Raw genomic sequence first — 10,473 nt, 5'->3', positions numbered from 1 at the left:
AACTTCAAAAATCAAGACATTATCAATTGTTGAGCAATTGTTGTTTGGTGAGATTTGTAATACAACTTTACTCTGTAAATGAAAACATGATAATTACTAGAATTGGCAAAACTTCTATTTACTAGTTCTTGGAATGTTCTTACATGCTTGTACTGCACCATGATACACATACATGTACTTTAACCAGTGTAACAGTGTCAGGGAGCAAGACCCTCTCATGTACACTAACCTGAGTATAACACAATGTCATGGAGTAAGACCTTATCATACATGTACACTAACCACTGCCAGTATGACACAGTGTGAGGGAGTAAGACTCTATCATACATGGTCATTCAGTCTCGAGAAATCTTGCTGTGTAGGTCAGCTGACCTTGCATGTAACCTATATGAAATCTCGCGAGAGCAGCAACATCAAAACAATACGGCGCCTCGTTTGCACCGTCTAACGGTGTATCTACCACAATGTTTTCGATGATCAGATACATTGTCTTGTGATGGTGCTTAGATATTTTCACGGCCGAGAAGATCGTTTTCGTGAAGACTGCATGTTGTACGGCAGCATGTAAGAACATGGCCCAAGTGTTACTCGGGTTCAATCGGCATTTTGGTAAGAGGGCGCAAGCCGGGAGTATGAGGGCACAGCGCCCCTGTAACATTGTTCAGAAAAACTTCTGGCTTACATTAACCAGGCTGAACTGTCAGTCCATCCAGTGCTTTACATGTTTCAGTCACCTAAGGATAAATTTTCATGTTTTCAGTCACTCTCTAGAAACTGAATACCATAAGAGGGCGATTTCCATAAAACTTACAGAGAACATTCATACTCCCATAATGCTGTCGAAAGGCTGCCAGCATTGTGGTGAATATGTAGTTAGTTAACTACAAAGAAGTCTAGAGACCAATGTGTTGTTGACGGAGTGACGATAAAAAGCTGTATGCACTTGTAGTATAATATACCTGTGTATAGTCTATATCAAGCACTTTGAGATTTCTTTTAATTTCTTTAAAATGAAAAGTGCTTTATAAATACAATTTTTTACTATTATTATACCAATTGTAATATTACATTGCAAAATACAAAAAGAATGTGTTTTCTTTAATGATGATATAATGAATAAAAAAACAAAGTCTACCATCTAGTAGAAATTCAGCCTGATACCAGCTTTGGTGTATTTGGAAACTATGTCATGTAGCGGAAACCGCTTGACTTTCTCTGGAATGCCAAACAAGGAGACACACCAGGTAACAAGGATTGGTTTGTTTAAATTCTGGATCTACTTCCATCATAAAACTGCCACCTTTGGACACTATGCAGAACAGGGAAACCCACTTCTTCTCAGGAAGAACCATCATTAATGTCACAAAAGAGAATTACAGCAGGAGCCTGTTGTGGTCAACTTCGCTGTTGCTATTCCACTGGAAAAATTATGCTGCATGCACATTCTTACAGCATGGACGCTCATACCTCCTGCAGAGGCATGAAGCAACAAACGAGACAATAACACTTTGGAAACAACTTCAAAGTCACAGTGACTCTCATTGAGGTGTGAACAGTTCTGTTTCTTCTTTCTATGGATACCCCCCACGGTGATTCCAGCACGCAGGGGGAAGAGGCAAGCTGATAAGGAGGGTCGTAAAGCTTGGCTGCATACCAGTGAAAGAATCTGTAGTGAGGTCCCTCTTTTACATTTATATGTACACAGGCTAAATAACGGTTTTCCCGATCTCTGTTTGGTGTGTTCATAACTGCATTGATCTCAATAAGAAGTCCTTGTATCACCTATCCAAGAATCCCATATGTAGGTCGTATGAGGACCAAGACAACTTTTTGCAGAAATATTCATGCTTCTGTCACGGACCGACAGTGCCATCTAGGGACAGTAAATGGTCCGGTGAGGTCGGGACTACATCACCATTAGCACTCAAGTTACCGCTGATTAAATGTATTAATGTTTAATCATAGATATAATCAGTAGGGCTGAGCCCGAATAGTCGAACAGCCGATTATTCGTTCGCTGTGCTGGAAACGGGAAATCAAAGTGGATCTGTGAATATCCTGCCGCCACGGAAACGGAGCTGTCACCGCTAACCAAAACACAGAAACTGGTCTGTGTAGCCAAATGCGGCCTGTGCGTCGCGTCACGCTCAGTCCAGCTCGTAGGAGCCCCCCCCCCCGTCAACAAAAAAAACAGTCAGCCGCCACCACCGTGCGGCACCTCCAAATATTCAGGATATTCGTCATTAATTAGGACCGAATGTCCAGAGATCAGAAATTGTTATTCGGACCAGCCCTAATAGTCTGTCACGTGGGAATCAGTGCTTCACCCAGTATGTTATGTTTCCATATGCTGACATACATTCCTCATATGTAACAGTTTATACCACATTCTTATACACTAGGCTATTTCCTATGAGGTATATGTATGTCACTGTTGTGTTATTTCATGCTCATGGGTCATGGTGAGAGATGGCTTCGCGTGTATAGTGCATTTTCATAATTTAAGTTAAAAAATGCAGCCTTCTCTCCTCTTCCTAACAAAGAGAGGAGGGTTAGGTTACCAAAAGTCACGGCAAAATCCTCTTCATGCCTTCCATACACCCCCTCAGACCACGGAGAATAAAAGTAGGAAACTGCCTTTGTTCTGTCTCTCTTGCCGCTCCTACTCCCCTCTCGTGTTCTCTCTAGTTTTGTTTCTTTGTCCGCATTTCTCTTTCTCGTTATGTATTTTCATTTTTGTAGTTTTAGTTTTGACTTTGTTTGATTAAGATAATGCTCACCTTCATTTGAAGTCTAATTTACACGCTTGATTCTGTCAAAGCAAACCAACAAGAATCAGCAGAAATTAGATTTTGTAACAGATCAATTACACAGCGCCTTTGCTCTTCGTTTCCAAGATTCTTTTATAATAAATGTGGCCAAAAGCACAACGAGAGCCACCGTTAATAGTAACAGAATTTTTTTTTAACTCTCACAGCGCTGCTTGCCAACAGAACCATAACCTGTGTGCCGACGTTGGGAGTCCACTGACGGACCTCCAACACTGGGCTTTTGGGAGCTCCGCGGCAGAACTCGCTGCCAGGCAACTTCACAACGCTTCAGGAGGAAACAGCTTGGAGACGTTGTAAAAAGGTGCCGGTTCACAAACAGCTGTTCCAGCCAAAGGAGACTCCGTTCCACCAGCGCTGCACAAAAGTAGGCAAAGCCAACCTTTCTGTCTGCTCCTGATCGGGTTGATGTTGTAGCAATTTAACAGCTAACAAGCATAGTGATCAGAAACCAAATCATTGGTTTTGAATTTCCCTTCTGGGATGAATAAAGTATTTTTCATTTCATTTTCATTTCATTTCATTAATCACTACCATTTGATCGTTTATTAACCAGCCTGCTCTCACAATAATAATAATCACCATTATTTGACTGGGTAATCTGATAACACGTGAACTACACACACTCCCGTTTCATTGTTTATAGTTCATGTGTATCATAGTAGTAGAAAAGTTAATAAACCTTTCTTATTTATGCAGCAGCTCCTTCGGGAGACAACGAAAGTGAACATTTTGAGTGTCTTGCCTATCCGAGACATTCATTCCACAAAACTTGCGGCCAGGAGACTTTGCTGAAAATCAGGGCAGTGAGTGGCGCCGAAATTGCAGCGATCCGTTGTGATGTGGACATAATACACCAACACGGAGTCCGATCGGAGACGACGCCGGCAGTTACCCGAGAGAGAAGGAAGCGCAAACGGTACGAACGTTAACAACACAGGGGGAAGAGAGCCGGATCCATGCTAGGCTAAAGGGTAACCCCTTCAGACCAGCAGGACCGTTGCTCCTGCTCTCCAATATCCGCTCCCTCGACAGCAAGCTGGACGAGCCACGTTTGCTGAGAGAAACCCGCAGAGGGTGGAAAGACTGCTGTGTGTCTGCTTTAACAGGAACATGGCTCCATGACAACATCGCAGACGGACAGACAGCTGGAGGGGACGGCATTATTCAGGGCGGACAGACAGGCAGCCAGGCACCATTGTCACACCACTGTGTGTGTCTTTGTGTCCCTGAAGACCTACCAGGACCTGAAGAGGTTCGCCATGTTCAACGTGATGGCAGCGACTCCTTCAGGAGACAGCAAGAGTGAACGTTTAGCGGCTTGCCTATCCCAGACATGCATTCTGCAAAACTTACTAATTAAATGATCCTGAAGAACAATCTCTCATCTTGCCCGTACTACCGTGTATGTACAGCAAAATGACAATAAATTTGATTTGATTTGATTTGAAATGACAACGCGCAAAGGTAATTTGCAAAGTTTGCACAGAGATGGTTCGCACATCAGATAGCAACATGACAAACTTGTTCAATCACTTAACATAAAGAAATGTTTGGTTGCACTGATCAGAAACTTGCAAATTAGTCTCAAAAACACATGTAACATCGTGATAAAATCAAAATTGTAATTTCGTAATAAAAAAAAATCTTGATATGATATTTTTGCCGTATCGCCCACCCCTAACCAAGATTCATTTAATTTGGCTTTTTTTGACAACGATTTACCAAAAGACTTTCATGTAAAAGTGAAAACAGATTTCTAAAAAAGTCATGCAAATTAATTAAACATATCAAATATAAAATAAGTGATTGCATAAGTTTTCATCTCCGTTAAAGTAACGCACCAAACTCAGCACAGGTCTAGCCAACTCTAAGTCAAACAATTAGTGAAGAAAAGTTCATCTGAATGCCCTGAATGTGTCTTAAGTGATTATACTGTAAAAACACCAATATCTGGAGAGCCCAGGATGTGGTGTATAGCACCCCTGGCTATACATACACCATGAAGACAGAAAACACTCCAAGCAGCCGCGTTATGAGCTTTACGAAAAGCATAAGTCAGAGGATGGATACAAGAAATTTTCTAAGTCACTAAATATCCCTTAGAGTCCAATTAAATCCATCATTAAAAAATGGAAGGAGAATGGCACATGTGTAAATCTGCCTAAAACAAGCTGTCCACAAAAACTAGCTATTCAAGAAAGACGAGCAAGAGACACCACTAAGACATCTATGACTTCTCTGAAAGAGGCACAAGCTTTTTTCAGAGGTGCTGAGAGCAGCTGAGATACAACAACTGTTGTATGCACAGTCTCACACCACTTCTGACTGGTTCTTTATCAGTCAGAACTTTACGGAAGAATGGCAAGGAGAAAGCCACTGTTGAAAAAGTCTGTATTGAATATTGGCTCGAGTTCGGCAGAAGGGAGACTGAAGGAAACTGGAAGAAGGTTCTTTGGTTTGACCGAACCCAGATCGAGCTTTTAGCCATCAAACACTGCGCATTATCACAGACACATCATTCTCACTATCAAGCACGGTGGTGGCAGCATCGTGATGTTGGGATGCTTCTCTGCAGCAGGTCCAGCAGCAAGGTATAGGGTAGGATTGTCAAAAATATCAATACCGCAGTACTAAATCGATACTATAGCTGGTCCAAATAGCTTGCTCCAACGGAGGTGGAAGTGGGCGGGACGCACAGGCAGTATTTGGCTGCCAATGCCAGTTTAGGACAGCAGTCACAGTTCTGTTTCCACCATTGGCATCAGCGGCGGCAGCGAATATTCAGATGTCAAAATTATTATCCGGATATCACGACAACGACCGAATATTCGGGTCCAGCCCTACCGACCAGACCAGAAAAACATTGCTAACTAAAATAGCAACAGCGAGTTCACTGCCTCTTTTAGCTGAAAATAAAAAAAGGCAAACGTGCACTCTGTAAATACTTTGGGTAAATGACCAACAAGTCGCGAGAGGCGACAAACTCTAACCGGCCCGTATGAAGCAGTGCTTTAAGCCGATAACCACCAAGTCAAGCAACATGACGAAACATCTCAGAGACAGACACCCCAAATTCTACGACGAAATGAAACAGGTTTGTAAATAATATACTGTACTACTAAACATTCAATTCAATTCAATTCAGTTTTATTTGTATAGCACATATTTACAACAACAAGTCATCTCATAGCGCTTCACAAAGACAGAGACAGAAACACCCAACAATCCAAACATCTGGATTCCCTATAAGCTTGAGCAGTCTGCAACAGTGGGAAGGAACCGAAAACCCCCACAGGGGAAAAAAACCTCCGACAGAACCAGGCTCAGGGAGGGACAGCCATCTGCCTCCACCGGTTGGGTGGATGTAGGATGAATTATAAAATGCAGTTTACAGTTAAACAAGCTATTGGAGGTTATTGTCCTTTTGTAACAGGAGGCATCATGGTGGGGGCATATGTCCAGTTGCACCAACAAAATAGTGCTTATTTAGTTAAAAAAAAATCTCTGCGAGCATTAAGCTAAAGCTAACGGCTTGCTGCTGTAGTCGTATGATGATGTCCATAGTGGCTCTTTTAGCAAAGTGTATTTTCCCCATCGTACACGTAAAACGTAGTGTTATTATTACCACTATGAGGTTTTTAGCAAGCACACGGAGAAACGTAGAATTGGACAACGTGGACTGATAAATTATTTCTCTCACATTAAATGTAAAAGTTGACTTCGACCACAAACGCACTGAACATTTTCTACATGAGTTCATGTTAAACCCAGAATGAAAAGGTGAATAAGCTTAAGTTGTTGGTGCAATCAGGGGTCTTCGTTTAATGTGACATCATGATTTGTAATTTTGTATACCTTGTTTATTTTTCTTCTAGCGCCAAACTGAGGCTGAAGAGGACCAACCATCCACAAGCAAAAAACAATCATTGCAGCCTACATTACCTGCTCTATTTCATCAGCAACGATGACCATGTCTGGTGTCCATCCATCCATTCATTATCTATACACCGCCTAATCCTCACTAGGGTCATGGGGGGCGGAGTCTGTCCCAGCTGACTCAGGGTGAAGGCAGGTTCACCTGGACAGGTAACCAGTCTATCACAGGGCTACACTTAGAGACAGACAACCAAGCACACTCACATTCACACCTACGGACAATTTACAATCACCAATTGACCTCAACATGTTTCTGGACTGTGGGAGGAAGCCGTAGAACCCGGAGAGAACCCACGCTGCACGGGGAGAACATGGAGACTCCACGCAGAAAGATGCCGGGTGTCCTCATCAGGATGTGAACCGTCTTGCTGCGAGGTGACTATGCTAACCACCAAGCCACCTTGCAGCCCCATGTCAACTCCTCTGCTGATGTGTTTATATTTTAAAAGTTTGTGTGAAATTCTGTTCTAAACAATTCTCTTTCCAGTATTTAGTGCACACTTTAAGACTGTTTACAATTCCTTGTGTGCACTGTTACAGAAGCATCTTGACAAAAGGAGCGTTGCTATATTCTACCTCAAGAATGTTTAATGAAAAGGTGATTTTTTTTCTCTGTGGTATCGAAATCGATATCAAGTATTGAAGGTTTTTTTTTCAAGTATCGAAATTGAGTTAAAAATTTTAGTACAGTGACAACACTAGTATAGGGTCAACCCGAAAGACAACCTGGTGCAGTCTGCATGACAACTGCAACTTGTGAGAAGATTTGTTTTCCAGCAAGACAGTGACTCAAAGCATACAGCCAAAATGACACAAAAATGGTTCAAAGACAACATGGTCAACGTTCCGGAGTTGCTGAGACAGAGCCCAGAACTCAATCCAATTGAGAATTTGTGGCTGAATTTGAAAAGTGCTGTTCACTCATGATTCCTGTGTAACCTGTCAGAACGTGAGGAGTTTTGCAAAGAAGAATGTGGTTAAATTGTGAAGGTAGACTGAGACCTGTCCACACAGACTCAATGCTGTAATTGTGGGCAAAGGTGCATCTACTAGATACAGACTTGCAGAAGATAAACTACTTAAAAACTACTTATGCAGTCACTAATGTATTGTTGTTGTTGTTTTTTTTATTAAATGGCATTACTTTGTAGAAATATGTTTACACTTTGACATGAAAGAGTCTTTTTTTCAAGTTCAAATTATTCAAAGGCTTCATTTTCATGTGCAGCAATAACAAGTTATCAGTGCAATGAAATTATTCATGCTCCTAGTCACTTAAATAACACCAGACATTTCCCTGTGTGTGTGTGTGTGTGTGTGTGTGTGTGTGTGTGTAAATTGCTGCTTCTTTATCAATTAGCCCGGTCTGTGTCAGGCTATATACAACCTAATTTTAGTTTTGTTACACACACAACAGTCATGGACACATGAGCAGTAAGCCGACGTGAAGGGTCTCTCTATCCCAGACACTTTTCCTGAACCAACTTCACACAGTTGCTTCTGGTTTCTAGTGTGCATTCCCCGGGCACTGCAGCGCTGCAGTCAGTGGTCCAACCATATTCTGCAGACACTGCTTTTCTGGAACTCTCTCCTATCTGACAGCCATTATGTAATTACTGCTCTGAGGTCAAACCCTCTGAAACATGCACACAGGCAGCTTTTGCCTCTTGTGTCCGTTCCCTGTACCGAGCTGTCAGCGCACTCCGAGGCCGCAGACCGTGCGTGGAATCACTGAACAGCGTCTCTGCCTCTCATCCTCTCCTCCGTGTTCTTGCCTCCGCCTGCAGCGCCGCTGCGGACACGCAGCAGCTGGCGGAGCGGCGGAGGCACACTGCGGACACGGAGAGCAGCAGGAGCGGCTCTGCGCCAAGCACACACACGGACGGAGCTGGGGAGAGTACTGCGCTAGAAAGGCAAGAAACTAGTCCCACAGCTGTCCCGTCGCATCACACTGCAGCACTGAGCACGGCAACTTACCATGTTGACTTCAGACACCATGTCAATACTGGCGATGTCTATGCTCATGCCAACATCCACCGGAGCGCCTGTGGACGACATGACAGCAGAGCTTAGCCAGCGCCACGGCGGCTCAGTGAACACAGGCAGCACCGGCGGCTTTTACCTCCAAAATCAGGCCGCAGACGGATGTCGTAGCCCTTCAGCAACTTGTCCACGGTGGCTTTCACGTATGACATGTTGCTAGGTTCGTTGGCGCTGAGGAAAGAATCACATTGAAATTTAGAAAAATACGGAAATATTCCAGGCCCGTGTTAAGTAAAGCATGACACATGTTACGAACAGATTTCACCTTTGCGCCCCGCAGACCGCGGACACGAGCAGAGACATGCAGCAGAAGCTCCAGCAGCCGCGTCCCCGACTCATCCACATCGCTGCTGACTCTGATCCTGCCAACGACTTTGACACCAGATTTCAGGGATGCAACTTGGGCTGCGAAATAATTCCAAGAGCAACGCATGCGCGTCGTTTTACCAACATCCGAGTGTCAACGGCGAAGTGAGCCAAGACGACTTTGGATGAAGATGTATCCGCGATGCAGAAGAAGGAAAAAAAAAAAAAAAAAAAACTAGGGTAGGCTAGGCTACAAGGAGACAGGGGATGATTCACCGGAGGAGCTCTCCGGATCGCAGCAGCTCGTCTCCGCCGCTCAGCCCGACACGCTCCGCGGTCACCTCTAGTCAGCGAGGACGGACACGGACGCACACACGAACCAGGACGTGCGCCACGAGCACGTCCTCGGACCTGCGCATTTTCGGGGCTCCGGCAGGCTGTGTGTCGGCCCACAGCGCAGCGGTGCCGCTTTAAGAGAAGAGATGGGTCCGGCTCCAACGGCAGTACTGAAGCCACTGGAAAGAAACTGTTCATTTCAGCTGCCATGTTGCTGGCACAGTTAGAACAGTTGTCATCATCATCATCATCATCGTCCAGCCAAAGCAATAGTTAGGAGTAGTCGTAGCCTATCTCATGATCTTCAATAATATAAAGTTTTAGTCACTTCACAAGAAGTGGCTATATACAGTTGGAGGTGGATATTCCTGTTAAATTCCTCTCAGAAACTCCTGATAACTGTAATAAACTAGACACAGCTTCAGTCACGGCATCCATACTGTCAGGTCAGTCTGCTTACACTTTACTATTATGCGCCACTAACTTTAAGAATAAAAATATGGATTTCTTATCCATACAGACACTGTTTGATTTGAGTATTAGACCTTGAACAATATCTGTTGTATCAGCCCACAGTTGTGTCCAGTGTTGTTTTTGGCAGCCATCTTAGTTTTAGTCTTAGTTTTAGTCTTTTGGACGAAAATGCTGATTAGTTTTAGTCACATTTTAGTCATTTCTATATGTGATAGTTTTAGTCCAGTTTTAGTCGATGAAAACTCAAAAAAGGTTTTCGTAAAAAATAATAAAGTATTAGTCTTTTAATAAACTAATTTCTGTCAATAAGTATTGGAAATTGGAATTAATGTTGACAAGTATTGCAATTCATAAAACAACAGTTAACCTTAACGCTTTTGCATAATAACCAGATTCCTTACCAGCAGATTTAGTTCAACACATCGCAACACATTGTGAGCTTGTAGATTGGCTATTTTCACCAAAAATTACAATAATAAAGGAATGGTTTTAGACATACAAGGTTTCCACCCAACAGCAAATACTTTCTGATCTACTAAGGATTATG

This window comes from Stegastes partitus, unplaced genomic scaffold (assembly GCF_000690725.1).
Source record: "Stegastes partitus isolate 25-593 unplaced genomic scaffold, Stegastes_partitus-1.0.2 Scaffold1475, whole genome shotgun sequence".
NCBI classification, from domain to species: Eukaryota; Metazoa; Chordata; class Actinopteri; family Pomacentridae; genus Stegastes; species Stegastes partitus.
This window is presented reverse-complemented; position numbering follows the sequence as displayed.